At 36.7% G+C, this 23595-nt stretch overlaps 1 protein-coding gene across 3 annotated transcripts in view; it reads right to left on the bottom strand.

Moving 5' to 3' along the window:
- Window positions 1–23595, bottom strand: part of POU2F1 (POU class 2 homeobox 1) — a 225151-nt gene that overhangs the window by 173270 nt on the left and 28286 nt on the right. The window lies entirely within an intron of this gene.

Genomic DNA, 23595 nt, shown 5'->3' with positions numbered 1-23595 from the left:
TCACACAAGGTGGGGTTCCCTACTGGTCTCCACTGTTCCTGGGCAGTTGGAAAGAGAGCTGAGCCTAGATCTAGGAAGGGCCAAGTTCAAATTCAGTCTAGAATAAGATCAGTAAGAGCACCTAATGCCAGGACTGGTAGGAAATGCAAATGAAGTCTCTTTATAGAGCACAGATGCAGCTTGTGCCACCCATGGGGCAAGCTTACCTGCCCGGGAACAGCAGTAGCCCCTGAGGAAGGCCAAGGGTCTGGGTTGGGAACCAGCAGTTCTCTTCTCAAAACCTTGGGGCTCACTTGCAAGATTGGGTGACTAGGAAGTCAGGAAGAGGGGAGGGCTCTAAGAAGGAAAGATAATAACATATTCTGGACAAGCTTACTCTGAAGTGCCTATTTCTCATTCAGTTTGAGATAGCTAAGAAGTAGTTGAAGATGCATGACTATAATTCAGCAAAGAGTGGAGGACTGGACTCAAAGATCTGGGAATTATCTACACAGAGCTTACTGAACTCCCTGGAGCTGTTAACCAAGTGAAACAATATAGAACAGAAATGAATTCCAGGTCTTAGTTAACACCTTCAGTTAGTGGGCATGATGATAGACAAAAGAAACAATGAAAAGAATCTGTCAGACAGCTAGGATAACCAGGAGAGAGCAGTTGTGTTGGCGAAATGAGAAAACTCAGGGATCAAAATGGGGAAACGAGAGTTTATATTTGGTTGAAAATAAATACGTCAATTGGGGGCAAACAGAAGCAGTGGTAATATGAGTAAGCATGTGATCACTTGGTCAAGGAAGCAATAAATATGTGATGCTCAAGAGACATCACCACAATCCTAGCAACCTCGCATCATAAACAGCAATATTGTTGAGTTGTTTCAATCATGCCCAATTCTTCATAATTCCATTTGGGGTTTTCTTGGCAAAGATACAGGAGTTCTTTGCCATTATCTTTTCCAGTTCACCTTATACAGCTGGGTCACACTGCTAGTAAGTGTCTGAGGCCAGATTTGAACTTAGGAAGATGAATCTTCCTGGCTTCAGGCCCAGCATTTTATCCACTGTGCCACCTAGCTGCCCCAATAAGAGCAATGGGAAACTTCGATTACTCACACATCTGCTAGATCTCTCTGCCAAAAGGAGAGAGATCCAGGCCTTGCAGAAAAAGCAACAATGAGAAATTATCCTCTGGACTTGATTCTCACTACCGGGAGGAACTGATTGCTACAGCGGAAATGATGGCTTACTTGGAGTAGAAGTGACCACCACCCTAGAATATGTGATAAATATAAAAAAAAAAAGTTAGAGACAGACAGACAAGTACTCTAAATTTTGGCAAGTAGATCAAAGTATACTAGGCTTTAGAGCTGGAAGGGACCTTGCAAAAGCCCATGTTGTTCAGATCCATTATTTACAAGATCATAGAGGCTAAAAGATTTGAACAAAAGTAACACAGAAAGTAACAAAATCCAGATTCTCTTAGTTCAATTTCCTTAAAATGTGCCCAAGGTTAAGAGAGGTAGTAACAGAATCAAAATCTAAATCTGTTCTTTTTTAACTTCAAATCCAATGCCTGCAAGAGGCATGTTCTATTATTATTTTGCATAGGAAGTCAGAACAAGTAGAATGAATTCACAAGACTAAAATGATGAAGACACAAAGATAAATGGTTCTGATGAAGAAAGGAAAATGTCAAAAAAAAACCCAAAATGGATGCATAGAAGACTCCTCAAATAAGATTTTAAGAAGACATCCAAATCCAAAAAAAGCAAAGGCAAAGTAATAAAGGATAAAATGCAAAACTGTGCTATAATCCTCTAAGACTAAAGCCCTAAATAGGTGACCCTGATGAGAGAAGTCCAAATCAACTGTTGGTTTTGAGTTTTTGATATTATGGAGGAAAGTCATAGATGACCATGGGTAGGGTGGATGAGATAACAATAATGAACAACAAAGAGAAAAAGTAGAATCACTCCATTCTCATTTTGCTTCTACTTTCTCTTCACAAGAATGAATTTTAGGGCTAGAACAACAACAAAAAGGCTGAGAGTTGATAAACCACATACAAATAAATGCCTTTTATAGATCCCATTCAGATGAACCAGATGAGTCTCACTGAAAGAAAAGTCAAGCTCAGTAAAACCAAAGAATGAGAGGGCTGCAGGACTAAAGAAGAGCAAGTGTCCTTCCCGCCCCCCACCAAGAGAGAGTGAGGTTGATGACCTCAACTCTGCTTCACTTAAATACAATCCACTTACAAGTCAAGACATCATCTGTGATATCACTGGTCCTCTTCAAAAATACCAAGATAAATATCAACTTTCTTTAGTGAAATCATTCCAGAGATATCTTCTTTACAAGTTTTCTATAGAACTTTTAATTAACATTTGATCACAAATTTTGTGTTCCCAAGGAGTCAGTGCTTTATTTTTCTACATAACCCACTCATATCAGAAATCAATGGCATTAATGGCACCTGCATTCTTTTAGCTGTTCCATTCACTTCAGTGTTTCCCCACTTCATTCTCTTAAACTTCTCTACTGTCCTAAACTCCCATTTAGGGTCAAATTGAGTATTGATCAACATCATTATGCCCTTAAATGGACACACTGAGATCTTAGTCAAGCAGGACCACTTGGCTGAAAAAGGTTTTAAAAAAATGAGAGGTGTGACTTGATGTTCTCCAACATCACTTCTAGTACTAAATTCCTATGATTCCATAGCAGATTTATGTTGCAAATAGCATTGGTGTTAAAACAATTCCAAGAAAAGGGTGGTAATTGTTCAGATGACTCTAAAGGAAATCTGAGGAAAGAGTCATTATCATTATGACTCTATATTCGCTTTCTACCATCACAATTATATCACTCTTTTGGTGAAGTGAAACAATTTTAAGTCTTGACACTTCTCAAATTTAAATTTTCTTTTATTATATTATTTGAATAATGAACAAGGTTAGGCATTTACTTAGTTCAATAGTATGTAATATTCAAAATAGTGAAAGCTAAAATTAGTATACCTTAGCATGTAATCAAAAACTTGAAATATAAAGGGAAATTTTTGTAACCTCCTCCTATACTTTGAAAATACCATATAAGAACATGAAGAATCAACGAAAAGCCAAGTTGTATAGAGTATTCTTTAATGGTGATCAGGAGATGAAGATCAGGAGATGAAGCAAAAAAGAAAAAAAGAAAAAGACTTTATTCTTCATCCCTATACAAATCTTTAAATGCACCTATATGAAAATTGCTCACCAAGTGAATTCAGCTCAGCAGCAACAGTCAAAATGCCACAGCTCAACAAATCTCTGCTTGACTGTGCAGTGACTTCTCTTGAAGACAGATGCCACTTGCAGGAACAAAAGCAGAAAAACAATCCAATGTCTGAAAGATTAGAACTGAGTCTCTTTCCCCTCTGAGACTCTTAGGCTGCATCTTTAGAACATCCTGCACAGACAACAGAAATGGTAATTTCCCAAACCCTGTACAAAGCATGAGGCTCAAGCTGCTTTATTCTGTTGCAAAGATTTGAAATTCCTGCTGACTCCAGTACCCCTCCCCACCAACCTCCCTTTTCCTCCCACCCTCAATACCAAGACATCAAGTAAGGGTTCCTGAAAAGCAAAATGCTGAAATCCAGTCAAGGTCAAAATAAAAGCATTTTCTCAAGCAGTTTACCACAAATAAATTTTACCACAATGGCAATTTTTCAAAACCAAAACTACAGAACAAGAAAAAATATTATTTTTCAAAAGGTGACTATCTTGTTAAAAAGAATAACAAAGACCCGCAAAATTCTTTCTACAACATATTAAAATTTTATTTACTTCTACCCAAAACATTAAGGCTTTTTTCTTTGTATTCCTCATTTTTTCCTTAAATCCAATTAACAAACATTAAGCACTAGGCAAAGTACTAAGGATAGAAAAACTAAAATGGAGCTCTGTCTCTGTTATCACTGCTTCACATCATACCCTCTGAAAGAAGTGAGGTCAGAGACCCAATAAACTAATGGGGATTTGAGGGTGGAGAAATAAAAACCATAAGAATTCTCTAACAAATCAAATATAGTTTAGCCCAGAAGCAAATAGTTTTTTAAAAAAGCTAGTGAAAAATTGTTTGCAAATTCAATTCCAGATGAATACAAATCTCATATGCAAAGCATATGGAGTGAGAATATGGCTTCAATACATTAGAATAAAAGTTTTCAATCATAAACTTCATTTATTAAAAAAACCACCAGGAAACTCGAAAATTCATTTTCCTACCTTCCCTCTATCCTTCCCCTCAATCAAATTCAGGATTGACTTTCCTATTCCTTTCAAGGAATTCATATATATATATATATATAATCTATATAATTTTCAAAGTTGATTTTTCAGTTTCGGGGTAAAAATGAAAAAATTTCTCCCAGGATTATGAGAGAGTACATCACTTCTAAAACCACATATATACACTTCCATGCCAAAAGCAGTTGGCATTTGTCACCAATGTTAAAACAACTGTATTCATTACAAATATCAGTGTTTAAAGCCTAAAACTGCAGCAGTTTTTCCTCTCTTGAATTTTGTTTCATTCACACAGGTTTCTCTATTTTTAGATCCCTTTTAAGCTTTATATGCAGCTTCTCAGTATACCTCCAAGGATAAGTAATTTTAAAACAACAAACCTAAAGTTATTCACATTAAACTAAGGCAAATATACAATCAATATCGTGAGCAGATTAGCAACAATTTCACATCATTAACACAAGAGATGTTCTCTGAAATTAAAACTAGACCTAATTGTCTGTTGCAGTGTTTAACCAAATAAAAGTGAAACTAGCTCACCTACCTACTAACTCAACTATGAAAAATATAATGAAAATGAATAGAGAGGATGCTTAAAGACACCATAAAGAAAACTATCTGCATGATCCTTGGCTTCTTCTACCTGCCATAGAATCCTGAGCTGTAATTTCTCTAACAGTTATTGTTGCTCATTTCAGGTTGCATGTATGCATTTCTATCCACTTCCCTTCCTACCCTTTTGGTTTTTAAAAAGGAGGCAAAATGCTTATATAAGAACAACTGTGGACATCAAAGACTGTATGTGGAAAAGGGTTTGGTAGAGGAAGAAAAGGAGAACAACGTGAGGTGATGAGGATCGGCTGTATTGACCTTATGTGCAGGGCATGTGGACAACAATAGAAACCATGTACAGAGCACTTTTGGTCAAAAAAGACCAGGGCAGCCTAATGGGAGGCCTTTGTTCTTCCAAAGGGTCTCCTTTCCCCCTTTTGTGCTTCACTTAATTCATGGCATCCGAGCTGCTCTTGAACTTGACAGACGGGTGAGAAAGGAGGGAGGAGTGCCTGGTAAGCTAAAGACACAAAGAAAAGAAAAAAGAAAGGGCTTTTAAAGAGATTTCATTTGAAAAATACAATTCTGTTGCTTCTGTTGATTAAGTTTCTTAGCTTTAATGGGGCAGAAAAGTATGACCTCTGTGATAAAAATCATTTTAATATTCCCAGAATGATACAAGGAAAATTGTAACAAAAAAAGATAAATATGACAAATAATTATCTTGTAAGAACTTCCCAAGTATTTTCTTTTCTCTGAATCTAAAGATTTATGAAAACAATGCCAAGAGAACACGTTGATAGAAAACTAAAGAGTTTTTTAATATTCATATTAAATTAATCAAAAAATTCCCCAAACCACAATTTTTACTTGAATAAATGCTATAAGAAATTCTAAAATAACAACCAGCGCCATCTGGAGGATGTAATGCGCCATCTGGAGGATGTAATGTGTATACTAAATTTTTTTAAAGGAGCATCTTAAAAAAAACAAATTTTATAATTTCCCAGTTATAATTTAAAGCAAGAAGAGGAAAAACTTTCAAAATACAATAAATAACTATTGGATAACAGACAAACAGCTGAATATCTAGAATGTTTTTAGCAGATTTAGATTAATAGAATTAGGAACTCCTTTCTACTTTCTTCCACTCCTTATAAAAAGACCGTATATGGACCATGGTAGTACTAGTAGTTAACTCATAATTAATGAAACTGTACAAAAAGACTGTCAGGTCAGAGGTTGAGTGGAAAAGCACTCTGGAATCCAAGAACTAGGATAAAAATCTCTTATCTTACTCTTATTTCCCAAGTGATCTTATAAAGGACTTAAACTTTCTGAAATTCAATTTCCTCAACTACAAAATAAGGAGGGTTGTATTTGGGTCCTTTCCAGATCTGGACTCCTTTTGATCAAGGAAATGATAAGCCACTCCCAATATCTCTTCCAAGGAAATCCTGAATGGGATCACAAAGATTCAGATAGGACTGAAGGAAGAACAACAAACATGTTGTGGTCTCTTAAGTGCAGGTCTATGGTGTAAATACCACTATCATTACTATCTTCTCCTAAAATAAACTGTCCATGAAAAACTCAGTTTTTATGAAGAAAATAAGAAGAGGAGTACAAGAAGGAGAGAGAAAGGAGAGGAAGAATGTGTCCTATAATCAGAACAGGGCTGTCCAACTTTACTTTTAAAAAGTTTTTATTGACCCTATCTCAGAAAAAAAAAAATTCAACAAGCCATTGTTGAACTCCCTAAAGGAAAAAAATCTCCAGGGCCAGATGGATGCACAAGTAAATTCTATCAAACATTTAAGGAACAACTGGTTCTAATTCTATATAAACTCTTTGGAAAAATAGGTGAAGATGGAACTCTGCCTAAGTCTTTCTATGACACCAATATGGTGCTGATACCTAAACCAGGAAGAGTTAAAAACAGAGAAAGAAAAATTATAGACCTATCGCCCTGATGAATATAGATGCAAAAATCTTAGATAAAATCTTAGCAAAATAACTACAAGTTATCACTAAGATAATACATTATGACCAAATAGAATTTATCCCAGGAATGCAGGGTTGGTTCAATATTAGGAAAACTGTCAGTATAATTAATTACATCAACAACAAACCTATCAGAAATCATATGATTATATGAATAGATGCTGGAAGAACTTTTGACAAAATACAGCACCTACTCCTACTAAAAACAATAGAGTGTAGGAATAAATGGACTGTTCCTTAGAATAATAAGCACTGGGGCAGCTAGGTGGTGTGGATACAGTAACTGGCCCTGGAGTCAGGAGGACCTGAGTTCAAATCTGACCTCAGACACTTAATAATTACCTAGCTGTGTGACCTTGGGCAAGTCACTTTACCCTGTTGCCTTAAATTTAAAAAAAACACCAAAAAAAGAATAATAAGCAGCATCTGAAACCATAAACAAGCATTATACGTAACGGGGATAGGCTAGAGGCATTCCCAATAAGATCAGGGGTGAAAACAAGGATATCCATTATCACCACTACTATTCAATATTGTATTAGAAATATTAGCTTCAGCAATAAGAAAAGAAAAATAAATTGAAGGAATTAGAATTGGGAAGGAAGAGACAAAATTCTCACTCTTTGCAGATGACATGATAGTATACCTAGAGAATCCCAAAAAATCATCTAAAAAACTACTAGAAATAATGAGCAACTTTAGCAAAGTCACAGGATATAGAATAAACCCTCATAACTCCTCAACATTTCTATATATGACTAGCAAGATGCAGCAGAAAGAGCTAGAAAGAGAAATCCCATTCAAAGTAACTTCAGACAATATAAAATACCTGGGAGTCTACCTCCCAAGTTAGGCTCAGAAACTTTTTGAAAATATTTACAAAACACTTCTCATACAAATAAAATCATATTGAAATAACTGGGCATATATCAACTCATCATGGATAGGCTGAGCTATTACAATAAAAATGATAATACTACCAAAATTAAACTACTTGTTTAGTGCCCTACCAATCAAAATTCCAATAAATTACTTTAATGAGTTAGAAAAAATTGTAAGTAAATTCAAATGGAGAAATAAAAAGTTGATCTCCAAGGGATTTAATGAAAAAAAGTGCAAAAGAAGGCGGCTTAGCCCTACCAGATCTAAAATTATATTATACAGCATCACTGACAAGAAATAGAGTGGTAGATCAGTGGAAAAGACTAGATGCAATAGCAGGAACTGATTATAGCAATCTGTTCTTTGATAAACCCAAAGAATCCAGCTATTGGGATAAAAACAGTTGGGAAAATTGGAAATTAGTATGGGAGAAACTTGATTAGACCAACACCTCACACCCTATACCAAGATAAGATCAAAATGAATAAAGGATTTAGACATAAAAAACAATATTATAAGAAAACTAGGAAATCAAGAACTAGTTTACCTGTCAGATCTATGGAACGGGAAGCAGTTTATGACCAATGAAGAGATAGAAAACATCATTAAAAGGAAACTAGAGGGGGCGACTAGGTGGCCCAGCGGATAGAGCACCAACCCTGGAGGCAGGAGTACCTGAGCTCAAATCCAGCCTGACACTTAATGGTTACCTAGCTGTGTGGCCTTGGGCAAGTCACTTAACCCCATTGCCTTGCAAAACAAAACAAAACAAAAAAAAAACTAGATAATTTCAATTACATTAAATTAAAAAGCTTTTGCACAGACAAAACCACTTTAACGAAGATCAAAAGAAATGTAATAAATTGGAAAACAATTGTTACAACTAGTATCTCTGACAAAAAAGACTCATTTCTAAGATATACAGAGAACTGAGTCAAATTTTTTTAAAAAACAAGCCATTTCCCATTCAACAAATGGTCAAAGGTTTTGCAAAGGGAATTTACAGATTAGGAAATCAAAGAGAGCCACAGTCATATCAAAAATTGCTCTAAAACAATACTGATTAGAGAAATGCAAATTAAAGCATCTCTGAGGTACCACCTCACACCTCTCAGACTGGCCAATATGACCAGAAAGGACAATGATCAATGTTGGAAAGGATGTGGAAAATCTGGGACACTAATATTGGTGGAGTTATAAATGCATCCACCAACCTTTCTAGAGAGAAATTTCGGATTATGCCCAAAGGGCAACAAAAATGTGCATACCATTTGATCTAGAAAAACACTACTGGGTCTATACCCTGAAGAGATTATGAAAACGGGTAAAAACCTCACTTGTACAAAAATATTCATAGCAGCTCTGTTTGTGGTGACAAATTGGGGAATGGCTTAACAAACTGTGGTATATGTATGTCATGGAATACTATTGTTCTATTAGCAACCAGGAGGGATGGGAACTCAGGGAAGCCTCAAAGGATCTACATGAACTGATGCTGAGTGAGATGAGCAGAACCAAAAAAACATTGTACATCCTAACAGCAATATGGGGGGATGACTAACCTTGATGGACTTGTTCATTCCATCAGTGCAACAATCAGGGCCAATTTTTGGCTATGATTGAGAATAATACTGTCTCTGTATCCAGAGAAAGAATTGTGGAGTTTGAACAAAGACCAAAACCATGGAAACAACAATGTAAAGACTAGCAGACTGCCTTCTGGGGGGGGGGGGGGGGGGGGGGGGAGCAAGATTGGGGGGGAATTGTAAAATTTAAAATAAATAAAATCTTTTAATAAAAAATAGTTTTCATTGAAAAAATAGACAATATACTTTGATTTGCCATTTTACTGAGCTCTGTGTAGTACTTAATACTTCCTTCTTGTCTTCCCTCTTCCTTCTCTCTACTTTAATCATATGGTTAGAATTTGGAACTCTTGAAATTGCTTTCATACTTGACACATATTCTTAAATAGTGGCAAATCTTTATCTTTGACTGATTTTGAGTTTAGGAGATGTGTAAAATTTTTGACATTAATGTCATGGGATTGGGGGAGTATTATACTACTTTAATGATAGAACAAGATACAACTATAAAGATATTTTGCATAATGTAACAAGTTGTTAAAGATGGCAGTCACTGAAGTTGATAAAACTGGACTCGAACAAACTTAAGACGCAAACTCAGATGCTCACTGTACAGTATGAGCCAAACCTCTGTCTCAGTTTTCCATTCTATAAATAGGGCTAATTAAAGTGTCCATTTCAGTATTGCTGTGAGAATCAAATGAGATTACATGTGCATAGTGCTTTGTAAACCTTAAAGGCCCATATAAAAGACAGCTATTTTAGTAGCAGCAGTATTAAAGCAATTTGGAACAACTATGATGGTTAGCATTTACAAACCACCTTAAGGCTTGCAAAAGGTATACAAATATTGTCTCATTTTTAAGCTCACAATGACTCTGCCAGGTTGTACTAAACATTTTCCCAAGTTGTAAAGAACTTCTTATGCCAAACAAAGATACTTAGATTTTAATCCAAAAGATAATTGGAAGTCACTGGCATTTAAAGAAAAGGGGCATGACATGATCAAAAGCATTCTAGCAATATGATTTTTGGCAGTGATGCAGGGCCCAAACTGGAAAGGAGAAAGATCTGAACAAGGGAAACTACTCAGGAGAATTCACAATAGTCCAGGACCTGAGCTGTAATGGTAACTGTGAGTGGAGATGTTGTCAAGGTACCACATGGTTAACAAATGTTGTAGAGATATTTAGGTCAAGATTTGGTGGAGGAATGGAGATTGACACCAAGGTCGTGAAGTTGGGGATATCCTCATCAGAAAGAAAAATTGGGGGCAGCTAGGTGGCGTAGTGGATAAAGCACAGGCCTTGGAGTCAGAAGTACCTAGGTCCAAATCCGATCTCAGACACTTAATAATTACCTAGCTGTGTGGCCTTGGGCAAGCCACTTAACTCCATTTGCCTTGCAAAAACCTTTAAAAAAAAGAAGAGGAAAGAAAGAAAAATTTGGAAGAAGGGTAGTTTGAGAGAACGGTTATTCAGTTTTGGACATACCTGAAATGCCTAGGAGCCCTTCAGGTCAAAATATTAGATATTTTGTAATGTTGATCTGGAGCTCAGGAGACAAAATAGGATTTGATATATAATCTGGGAATCCCATTTCTGGAGATAATTCTTATTAAATCCACAGGAGCAATAAGATCACCAAAAGAGTGACTATAGAGAAAGAAAAGAATCAAGGACATAACAAATGATGGAAATGAGAAAAAATGGAAATGGAGGCTACAATAGAAGAGCAATTGCAGACTGTTCTCAAGGAGATGCATAGAAAGAAGACTTTGGAAAGCAGCAAACATGTAGGAGTTAGCACCATTAACATGTGCTTGAATTTCAGTTTGTTTTTGGCTCATCTCTTAAAAGTTTGGGGGGGGATTTCTATGTGGGTGACATAAGGACTAAGCTACACAAAAATCAGGGGGGAAAACTCATTCATTCTGCTGGGTATATTCTAATTTGTCTAACTTTTCAAATTTTTGTCTATTATTTATTTAAATAAAAGGGATTATTCACTTTTTTTTAAAGAAGAAACACATGCTTATAATATACTTTTTTTTTGTATTTTTTCCACAATGGGGTTTAATGTGACTTGCCCAAAGTCACAAAGTTAGGTTGACTCCAGGGTCAGTGCTCTATCAACTGTATCACCTAGCTTCAAAAAACTGTGCATTATAAATTCAGCTTCATATGTAATCCTCATTTCTGTTCTTTTGCACATGGAAATACTCCAATTGTTGATGTCTATCAAATGCAAAACAAAAAATACTTTTAAAAAAGAGTTAAATTGGTTAACTAAAGAGAACAGATTAGGAAGAGAAGAAAGTGTAGCCTTAGTAGAAGTTGATTGGCTAAAGTGATTTCAGAGTTCATAGGATTATTGAGGAGAGCTGGAAGGCATTCCAGGGACCCCCTAATCTGGCACAGGGAGGTTAAATGATTTGTTCTTGGTCACAAAGAGACAATATTTGAACCCAAGCAAGAGATAGTACTGTTTGTTGTCCTCAATCCTGGAAGCAGAACTCTTGTGGAGAGTAACAACTCTTCCGTGTAGTGAAGCAGAGTGTAAGAAAAAAGACCGAAAAAAATGGCAGTTAGATGTTTACACCCAAATACATCAAGACCTATGTTGAAGACTAAAACATGTTCAAGGGTAAGAATTAGAGGAATTCTAAGTGACCTGCTTGGTTAAGAGTGGAGAATGACCTGGGGTCAGGAGATAACAGCCATCAGGATTTATACAATGTGATAAAATTTGTATAAACTGAAACTCAGTGGAGAGGCTACTGAGTAATAATGGCAGAAAAGGGTCTGGAATGGCAAAAAAGGAGTATTTAGACTTCTTTTCCAAAGAAGTCTTTCCAGGACTAGTGTCTTACAGGATATGAGAAAAAGTACAATCAGCACAATAAGGTTAACCAAGGACATAGAGTCAGGCCTTCTGAGTTCCAGAAAACTAAAGGTGCATAAAAGAAAGTGCTTCAAGAAGAAAAGTGACTTTTATGGAATAGGACTCGCAGAGAAATCAATGGAAGAGACATACAGAATTAGGAGAGGAAGGACGGTTGAGGAGAGACAGCTGGGAATTCAGTATCACTAGGATTGGGGAAGCAAAAAAGGTAGGGTTGCTAGCTTTCAGTAATGAATTTGAGAAGAGCAGCAATAGATAAAAGCAACTCTAATACTAGAAGGCAAGTAAAAGAATACCAGTCTCAACTCCTACTCAAGTCTAGAACATGCTCCCCCCCCAACCCCTTCTTTCTGTATATTGAAATCCTTCTCTTCCTTCAAGTTTCAGCTTGGGTGCCACCTCTATAAACCTTCCCTGACTCCTCCAAAAGAAGGACTATCTGTCCCTCTCAAATTCTTCCAGAGTACCTGGTCTGACCCCTTTGCCCTTATCATACTTAACCTTGCATGGCACTTTTAAGGTTTACAAAGCAGACTGATGAAATCACCAAACTCTTAAGTAATGAATATTAGTCTAATACAAAAATCTAGTGTGTACTAACAATAAAGTACTTGATAGTTACATGAAAATATTTTAACTGTAGTATTCTTATTCTTGTATTTATTATAAATTCAAAATTAGTTACATATACATGTATGTGAGTATAATTCACACACATACAACACAGAAAAAATAAATAGAAATTAGGTGTGCCCATGCCTTTCCCCTACTGAAGAAACTTCAGAAGCTGACTAATATCCTCCAGGATAAAACATTTACTTGTGTGTGTTTTTTGATGGCCCCTCCCTCACAATCTAGCTACAATTTATCTTTTCACACAGAATTCCCTTAACTTCCAGACACCCCCTTCCCTGCTGCATTCTATCCAAATTGCATATTCTTGCATATGACACTCCATGGGCTATCACCCAAGTCTAGAACACATTTCCTCACCTTAATAGTGTTTCTGCCTTGCTTTGATTAAAGAAATGCATTCCTTGGTAGACAATTTCCTGGAGATGAACCTCTTCAAAATGAACTAGGCTGATCTTTCAAAGACAAATGTCCTATGGGGCTGTACTTTCCATTCTGATAGAAGAGAAAGCTGAACTCCACTGGCATAGTTTCAGGAACCCAAAGTCACCTCCAAGTTATACAAATCTTCAAGAAGCCTTCTTTGATAGAGCTTAGTAGCATGTCCACATCAGATTTAAGGCAACTGTGTGAGAAGTTAGTGTTGAAGTTCTTTGTTCATACAAAGTTGACTTCAGGGCCTTGATGCTAACCTAGCATCTTAGTTTTGAAAGTTTTTCTATCTATTCTGGATAGTTTCAAAGATTATTTAATCCAGATCCCTTACTTAACAGATGAGATAACTGAAGGTTACAAAAAGTGAGAGGTCATGCCCAAAGTCAGACTGTATTCAGGAGTACTGTAAGGCAGCCAAACCACAATGGCAAGGAGCAAATTGTGATCCTGCCCTTCAGTGGCATGATGATAGTGAAACCCAAGTGGACCAGGAAGTTCTGGGAGAGGAAAGAGAATGCTAACATTCCCAATGACTTTTTCTTCATTAGGCAGCATCTCAATCCAAGGATAGGGAAAATTTTCTTGGATGTCAATAGTTTGGTATCAGCTCTTATTGTATCTTTTGTCATAAACAATAAACTTGTCTGATATTGGATGACTTGTTAGCCTGATGCCTACAAAGGGACTACAGGTAGACATCTGGATGACAGCAAGAAAAGACTCTGAAAGAGAAACAAGTCATAACCCCTGAATGAACCTGGCTCTAGTCTGTCTAGCGTTTTGGTTCTGAGAACTGGCATGTTAATAAATAGGACAAAAAGAATAAGATTGCATATGACAAAGTGCTAAATTAAATATAATTCTGTTCTAAAATATGTGGTACAAGTGCCACAAACAGTCAGAATGGAAGAGTTATAACTTTGTCTAGAGTCCAAGACTTCATAGAAGTAACAGAAAGTAAATTTTAAAAATTGTAAAATATGTACAAACGGCAAAGTGAAGGTGAATCCAAAGATCAATTAGTTTTCCCTAAGTTAATTAAATTGCTTTCTCTACTCCCTCCCCTTCATTTTGCTAAAAAATATTATACCTCTGACTTTATTTCTATTATAGAAATCTATTCTCTTGTATTAGACACTGACATGCATATAGGTATGAGTCACTGAATATTTATGAAAAATAGAGCAACAAATGAATTATTTAAAAACCCCAAAACTACCTCACTTTCCAAAGGGAGGGGAAAGAGAAATAAAAATGCATGATGTGAATTACTGCTTCAAAAAAGACAATTTATACCCAGGTCAACCCATAAGTCCTATACTACACTCTGGAAACTAGTTTTCCTGCACTATAGGCAAAATAGATCCAAATGTGGCAACCAATGTCCAAAGAAATTTTTCTCTTATAATTTCAGTATAAATTCTAGTTTCCAGTGGCACCTGGAGGACTGGAAATTTTTTTCTGGTTTTTTCAGGACACTACTTTGGAAATTAAAATAAGACAGTGCTTCTGCTGGGAGTCTAAACATACCATTTCTCCAAATACCCTTAGGCCTAAATCAACCTTTGATACAACTGCTTCATTTGTCTACATAATTCCCCATGTGTATAGACTTACGTCTGCATCAATGAGCTACATTTTCAATTCTTCCACTAGTAAATGGATATTCAAAATCTAAGAGAAACATTTTTACTCCTGAAAAAAAGGTTTAAAAAAATTTTCTATTATTTTATAATTTCCCAAGTTGTTCTTTCTCATTTCTAATGTCACAGAATAAATTCAAAAGGATAAAAAACTTGAATGAAGCTACTTTTAAATAGTCTTCTCATATTCATCTCCTAGTTTTTCACTTTAAAATTAAATGATACATTTTAAACTTAGAAGCCATGATAGTCAGAATGATACCTGATTCGCTTAATATTTAAATTTTGTGTAAAACAATAAATGTCTCCCTGAAGAATAAAGTGCACAACTCACCTACCCAACTAATTGTAATCCTTTCTCCAAAAATTCCCTTAGTACCAGATAGCATCCTGTGATGGCTCAAGAATTCTGTTATAAATTTAACGAAGTAAGTTTCTATGAGATAACAAGTGAACAATGAAATGGAGCTTCAACAAAGTTACACTACTACCAAAAAACCACAAAGAGGGACAGCTAGGTGGTGCAGAGGATAAAGCACCGGCCCTGGAGTCAGGAGTACCTGGGTTCAAATCAGGTCTCAGATACTTAATGATTACCTAGCTGTGTGGCCTTGGCCAAGCCACTTAACCCCATTTGTCTTACCAAAAAAAAAAAAAAAAAAAAAAATCTCAAATAAAATCATACGTACTACAATCAAGTCAAGATTTGTAACAATTTGTAACCAATAAACCTGCCTCCCAATAGGGTGGGCTAATTAGTTAACTGAATCTTTTCAAAGTTATTTTTATTATCAGTATGTACTTATAATTACTGGACTACTGAATCCTATCAGTTTACTTACCACAGTGTCTGGCACACAGCAAGCAAAAATAAAATAAAATAAAAAATATTTCTTGCCACTAACTTTCCTCTTTATCTAATTATATTGCATAATAAAATTTCTGTAATGGAAAGAGATTTTATTTCAACAAAGAAACAAAGTTTTGTTTTGATTAATTAAAATTTCCCTTTATTTGCAAGGCATTTGATTTTTTTTCAATTTTCAAGTTATTTTTATTTAAATTTTTCAGTTCCAAATTCTGTCCTTCTGTTTATTCCCTTTACCAGTCACTGAAAACAAAGTATTTTGTAAATGATTAGCTAATAAAGAAAAATGAGCTTTTGCTGTTCACTGCAAGTGCTGCTTGTTCTAAGCTTGGTTCTAGTCATAATGGCCAATATCATTACACTCTCCTGATTAATCCTCTCCTCTCTTCTGATAAGATGACTGTTCATCTCTTAGCTATCATCTTTCCTGCCTGAGTCCTCATTTTGTTAGTTTGACAAATAACAGCACTGCTATCCTTCTAATCAGGTAGAGAATTCAACTTTTTTTTTGGCAAGGAAAAGGGGTAAAGTGACTTGCCCAAGGCCACACAGCTAGGTAATTATTAAGTGTCTGAGGCCATATTTGAACTCAGGTCCCCAGGGCTGATGCTCTATCCACTTTACCACCTAGCTGCCTCAACAAACCTTTAATAAGTCATTGCAAGGAATAATATAATCAACTAGACCATTTTAAAAAATCATTTCTTGATTCTTTTCTAATTCTATATTATCTTTTTTTTTTAGGTTTTTGCAAGGCAAACGGGGTTAAGTGGCTTGCCCAAGGCCACACAGCTAGGTAATCATTAAGTGTCTGAGGCCAGATTTGAACTCAGGTACTCCTGACTCCAGGGCCAGTGCTTTATCCACTACGCCACCTAGCCGCCCCCCCACCTTTTTTTATTAATTTTATTAATTTAAGGCCATGGGGTTAAGTGACTTGCCCAAGGTCCACAAGCTAGGCAATTAAGTGTCTGAGGCTGTCTTTGAACTCAGGTCCTCCTACTCCAGGGCTGGTGCTATCCACTGTGCCATCTAGCTGCCCCTTATCTTTCTTAAGGTACAACAAAAACCTCCTCAGATTTAAGGTGAAGTTGTATTATGAATTTTGTATGAGAGTAAATATTTAAAAATTATTTAGATTCCAGCACAGTCGGAGGTCTAGTGATTTTTTTCATATTGCTCTCCCCATCTCAACTATCTGGTACCAATTTCTCTGTACTTAGTAAAATGATAGTCAATATGAACAAAATTAAATTAAAAAGTGCAGATATGATGCCACTTTATTCAGGTCAGGAAGAAAAATAACTATACACAATGATTTGTGGACTCATATGAGTACAAACAAGCAGCACAGGATAAGAGAGCGGGGGGGGGGGGGGGGGGGCAGCCAGGTGGCACAGTAGATACAGCACTAGCCCCGGGAGTCAGGAGGACTTGAGTTCAAATATGACCTCAGACACTTAATTGCCTAGCTATGTGACCTTGGGCAAGTCACTTAACCCCATTACTTTAAATAAATTTAAAAAAAAAAAGAAAAAAAACCATAGATTTAGATGCTGACCCTGCTGCTCAATGGTTGTAGGATCCTCTTTAAGTCATAAGTAGATTGATTTGTTTTGATGGAGGAAAGAGTCCTTTCCACTGAAGGAATCACAGAAGTCCTCCAATATTCTTTTATCAGACTTCTAGAAGCAAGGTTCCATTCTTAGAAAATTGAGAGCTGAAAAAACTCATACAAGTCCAACCAGAGAGGTGAAGTGAATTGGACAGTGTCACACAGGGAGGAGTAACCAGCAGGGTCAAATTCAGGACTAGAAACCAAGACTTCTGCTTTTCAAATCCACATTCTTTTCACTATACCACGCAACTTTTATTTTGAAAACATTAGTTTCCCTTAGTGTTAGGGACACAGCAGAAATTACTAAATGAGTCAACAGGTTGCAAAGACTTCAAGTTTCCTTTTTTGACTTGTAATCAATAGTTATGGCACATCATACTATAAACAACATCTAGATGATTATTCTCTATTTTCAATATCTTATCACTGGCCCACACTAAATACCAAAATGTATTTTCTGTTCATTCATAATGATAGTTTTTATCCCAGTAGCTTGCCATTTCATTCTCTAAAAGCTCAATCCCCTGAAAATTTGTAGATTTATTATGAACATCTTGTTCAGTTCATTAAAAAACCCTAGATGACTGGGCCATCGACTACTGTTTTGCAAAAAAACTGGGCTTTGCCCCCTGGAAACCCTGTTTCAAGCAGTTCCAACCTTCCACAGAACTTCCAAGATAAAGTTGGCCAGGCCCCTGCCTCTGGACTCACTTGTTTCACTGCCACCCCCCTCTGCTTCCACTAGAATGGAAGCGCTTCATGTTCTTCATGCCTCTCAGTGTTATCACCTTGTAATAAGCACTTGATCAATGGTCTAAATTCAGTACTTCTCCCTGAAATGACCCATTCTTTAGTCTTCATCTCCAGAGCAGTATTAGTCTAACCCTATTCTTTTATTTCCTATAATAACATTTATATGTGAATAGCTTTGTTGTGGCACCTTGCTGAAAAGTTCATATTCTGAGAACATCTAATAAGAACAATCCCTTTCTACTATTAGAAAATGATATTCATTTTATTGGGAGACATAATGTATTACTAATTCTTAAACAGTAAGTAGACATATCGCAGATGCTCATGGAAGTGTTTGCTGATTGAGCAAATGACAGATTTTTAAAATATTTCTTGCCACTAACTTTCTTCTTTATCTAATTATATTGCATAATAAAATTTCTGTAATGGAAAGAGATTTTATTTCACTGAAGAAACATATAGTTTTTTGTTTGCTTGCTTTTTAGGTTTTGCAAGGCAAACGGGGTTAAGTGGCTTGCCAAGGCCACACAGCTAGGGAATTATTAAGTGTCTGAGACCGGATTTGAACCCAGGTACTTCTGACTCCAAGGCCAGTGCTTTATCCACTACACCACCTAGCTGCCCCCAGTTTTGTTTTGATTAATTAAAATTTCCCTCTATTTGCAAGGCATTTTATTTTTTTCCAATTTTCAAGTTATTTTTATTTAAAGTTTTGAGTTCCAAATTCTGTGCTTCCCTCACTTGCTCCCTGAGACAGTAAGCAATCAGATATGGGTTATGCATGTGCAATTATGTGAAACATTTCCATATTAGTCATTTTTTAATAAAAAGACCAAATAAAAGAAAAAATGAAAGTAGAAAAATAGCATGATGCAGTCTGTATTCAATCAATAGCAGTTCTTTCTCTGTGGATAGTGTGCTTCATCATTAGGCCTTTGGAACTGTCTTAGATCATTGTATTGCTGAGAATAGCTAAGTCATTCACAGTTCTTTATCGAACAATTTTTTTTTGTTACTGTGTACAAAGTTCTCTTGGTTCTGTTCACTTCACCATGCATTAGCTCAGGTTTATCTGAAATTATCCTGCTTGTCATTTCTTACAGCATAATAATATTCCTTTACAATCAAATATTTCAGCATCCCTTTGATTGACAATTGTTAGCCAGCACAAAAAGAGCAGCTATAAATATCTTTGTCCAAATATGTCCTTTTCTTTTTTTAAGTTGTTGGAACGTATACCACTAGCAATGGTATATTTGCAAGGCATTTTAAAATATATGGTGCAATTGGAGTATTTGAGAGTAAAAATGAGACTGTCAAAGGTTAAACTATTGGTATGAGGTTTTTTTTTAAGGATAAAAAAGGAAACTTTTGTGACTATAAGCTTTTATCTCTTATCCACAGAAAGAATGTAAATTTGGAATCAGACACACACTAGGATTAAATTCTGGCTCGTACAGAGTCTTTAGAATTCCATTTCCTTATCTATAAAATAAGTGAACTGAACATACTGACTTCTAAGATTTCTTCTAGTTTCATCCATGATCATCTTTAAGCAAATGCTTTAGATTTAGGATGTCTAACTGTCGGGTATGATATAAAGGGGAATCTTTTTCAAGGTAGAATTTGAATTAAATGATCTCTGAGTCCCCTTCTAACTCTCAGATTCTGTGACCCTAACAATTATTTAACTATCAGTCATTTCAGTCACGTCCTACTCCGCATGACAGCGTTTGAGGTTTGGGGGTTTTCTCTGCAAAGATAGTGGCATGGTTGGTCATTTCCTTTCTCTAGCTCATTTTAAAGATGAGGAAACTGAGGCAAAAAGACTTACCTAGGGTCACACATTTGGTAAATATACGAAACCAGATTTGAAGTCGTCATCTTCAGGTCCAAGATTCTAACCAATGCCCCTAGATTCTCCAAAATTATGTGATGCATTCTACTTAATAAGATAGAAAAGTAATAAACTACATAAAGATTTTTTTTTAGGTTTTTGCAAGGCAAATGGGGTTAAGTGGCTTGCCCAAGGCCACACAGCTAGGTAATTATTAAGTATCTGAGACCGGATTTGAACACTGGTACTCCTGACTCCAGGGCCAGTGCTTTATCCACTGCGCCACCTAGCTGCCCCTTACATAAAGATTTTCTAAGAGAATCACAATCCAAATGGCATTTCTGGAAGGCTAGAAGTTAGGGTCCGTGGGTTCCTCTTAGATTTGCCCCTCATTATATGCCTTTGAGAGAATCAACAAGTATGTGTATTCCCAGGTTGTGCCAGGCCCCGTCCTACATGCCAGAAAGGAGTTCACTCCAAATGTACATATACATATTTAGACAACCCACCATTTTAAAATTGCAGTGTTGGGATGAAAGGTCTAAGCAGCTACAAACAGAGGAAGATGGAAGATCAGGAAAAACCCCAGAGTGGGCAGTGAGAAGTTGAGCTTCTTCAAGTCATATAAAAAAAGAATTTAAGTGGCCAAAGCATTCAGTTTATATTAAAAAAGAATCCAGGGAGAGGAACCCCATCAGGCAGGCAGATAGCTCCACTTTTGGGCAGCTCTAATTATTAGGAATTTTTTCCATCAGCAAACCTAAATTCACCTTTATAATCTCCATTCATTGCTCTGGCTCTAGCTGTTTGGGCAAAGGTCCACAAGACAAGTCTTCAAATACATGGAGACATATTTCATGTCCCCTCACAGCCTTTTTCCTACAAGGTAAACAGTTCTTCAGCTCATAAGACAAGGAAATCTCTTGCCATCCTAGTTGCTATCTTCTGAACACTGTGGTGGTTCAGAAATGAGTTCAATGCTCTAAATGAAGAGTCTGATGAAATAAGAGCAGTAAAATGTAACCTTTCCTGCTTCTAGCTCTCCACAATTAATAGTACTCTTTCTTCTTCAAATTAACTTATGCTGATTTCTCAGTCTAGGGCTTTTTAGGTAGGGGACACTATTTAGTTTTATTTTTTAAATCCTCAGCACTTAAGTGATTTCCAAATTGAAATGAATTGAAAGAATCGAAAGGCTGGTCTGGTAGGGAGGTTAGAGCCAGATTTCTGAGAGCTTTTTAAATAAATTCTAAATATTTACTCTAAGTCTTTCCTTTTCAGATTGTTTTCTCAACTGTAAAATGAGGATAATCACAATACCTACTTCTTAGGACTGTTGTGGGGATCAAATGAGAGAATATTTGCAAAGTGCTTAGCAAAGTAATGGCACAGGAGAAACTTTTAAAATGCCAGTTATTATTTTTAATGAACAGTTTACAATACTACACTACTGATGTGGCTTTCAATTGGTCTGATCATTTTAGAAAGTAACTGTGGGGGCTGCTAGGCAGCGTGGCAGCACAGTGGATAGAGCACTGGCCCTAGAGTCAGTAGTACCTGGGTTCAAATCTGGCCTCAGACATTTAGTAATTACCTAGCTGTGTGGCCTTGGGCAAGCCACTTAATCCCATTACCTTAAAAAAAAAACTAAAAAGAAATAATACAGCAAAATTGCCCTGAGATCCTAGAAGCTGAGGGTAAAACTGAAATCGAGAGAATTCACCGGTCACCCCCTGAATGGGATCCCAAAAGAAAAACTTCCAGGAATATTATAGCCAAATTCCAAAACTCCCAAATCAAAGAGAAACAGACAATTCAACTACCAAGGCTCCATAGTCAGGATTACATAGGATCTGGCAGCATCTACATTAAGGGCTCGTAGGGATTGGAATATGATATTCTAGAAGGCAAAAGATCTGGGTTTACAACCGAGAATCAATTACCCAGCAAAACTGAACATCCTCTTTCAGGGGAAAAGATGGATTTTCATTGAAACAGGGGACTTTCCTAATGAAATGACCAGAGCTGAACAGAAAGTTTGATCTCCAAGTACAGGACTCTGGTGAACCATAGAGGGAATGGAAGAGAGGGACTAACTATGAGGAACTGGATGATGTTCAACTGTTTGTATTCCTGCATGGGAGTCAGGTCAGGAGTACCTGAGTTCAAATCTGGCCTCAGACACTTAATAATTACCTAGCTGTGTGACCTTGGGTAACCCCACTGACTTGAAAAAAAAAAAGACTAACAATTCTTGCTGCAAGAGAACTCAGCAGGTATGGTATCTAAATAGCAGCCCCAAGTGAAGGCAAATGAAGGTCAGCTTACTGAAGTCAGAGTTGGATACACGTTTTTCTGGAATGGTTGCAGTGAAAGGGAATGCTTTGAAGCTGGGATAGGTTTCACAATCAAAACTTCTCTAGTCAATATTCTTGACAACCTACCAAAGGAATCAATGACAGGATCATGACAATGGGCTTGCCACTTCCATGAATACGCCATCAGTGCCTATGCTCCCACCATAATGAACACTGATGAAGAAAAATTTTATGAAGACCTAGAGACCCTAATCACCAATGTACCAAAAGAGGGGAAGCTTATAATTCTGGGTGAATTTAATGATAGAGTGGACTCAGATTACCAGATTGGTCAGGGAATCCTTGGGAGAAATAGAGCTGGAAACAGCAACAGCAATGGTCACCTTCTACTCAAGACTTGTGCATCTCATGATCTCATCACAAACACTGGTCTTCCATTTACCTAAACACAATAAAACTTCCTGGATGCACCTTCGTAGCAAACATTGGCATCTATTAGACTGTGCGGTTATAAGGAGAAAAGACGGACAGGATGTGAGAGTGACAACGGCAATATATGGTTTCAGAGTGCTGGACTGATCACAGACTCATCCTCTCTAAGTTAAATATTCACATTCAATCAAAGCAGTGGTTCTGGATAGTGGATGATGCTCTCCAGATTTCCCAGTCACCAATGAAGTGAAATAAGGATGTATCCTTGCTCCCATACTTTTTAGCATGATGTTTTCAGTCATGTTATCAAATGCCTTCACTGAGGATGAACATGGCCTCATGTCACTGGTAGTAAATTCTTCAACTTGAAAAGGTTACAAGCTAAGACCAAAGGAGGAAGTGTTGGTGCATGACCTTCTGTTTGCAGATGAGTATGCAGCCTCTGAAGCTGAGATGCAACGAAGTATGAACTCATTATCTGCTGCCTGTGCTCATTTTGGTCTAACAATTAACACTAAGAAAACCCAGGTGCTCCATCAGCCAGTGCCACACCATCCATATACAGCAAATGGAGAAGTTTTGAAGACTGTTTTGAAGACTTCACTTACCTTGGTAGTGTCCTTTCCAAGGAGGTACACATTAATATTGCAGTTAACACTGGCATTATCAGTATCTGGGAGGCTCCAAAAGAAAGTGTGGGAGAGAAGTATTAGACTGATGACCAAACTGAATATCTATAGAGCTGTTGTTTTGATCTCATTGGTATATGCCTAAATGAAACCTGGACAGTCTTACCAGTGCCATATCAGAAAACTGAATCATTTCCATTTATATTGTTTTAG

This window comes from Macrotis lagotis, chromosome 2, assembly GCF_037893015.1.
Source record: "Macrotis lagotis isolate mMagLag1 chromosome 2, bilby.v1.9.chrom.fasta, whole genome shotgun sequence".
Lineage (NCBI taxonomy): Eukaryota > Metazoa > Chordata > Mammalia > Peramelemorphia > Peramelidae > Macrotis > Macrotis lagotis.
This window is presented reverse-complemented; position numbering and strand designations above follow the sequence as displayed.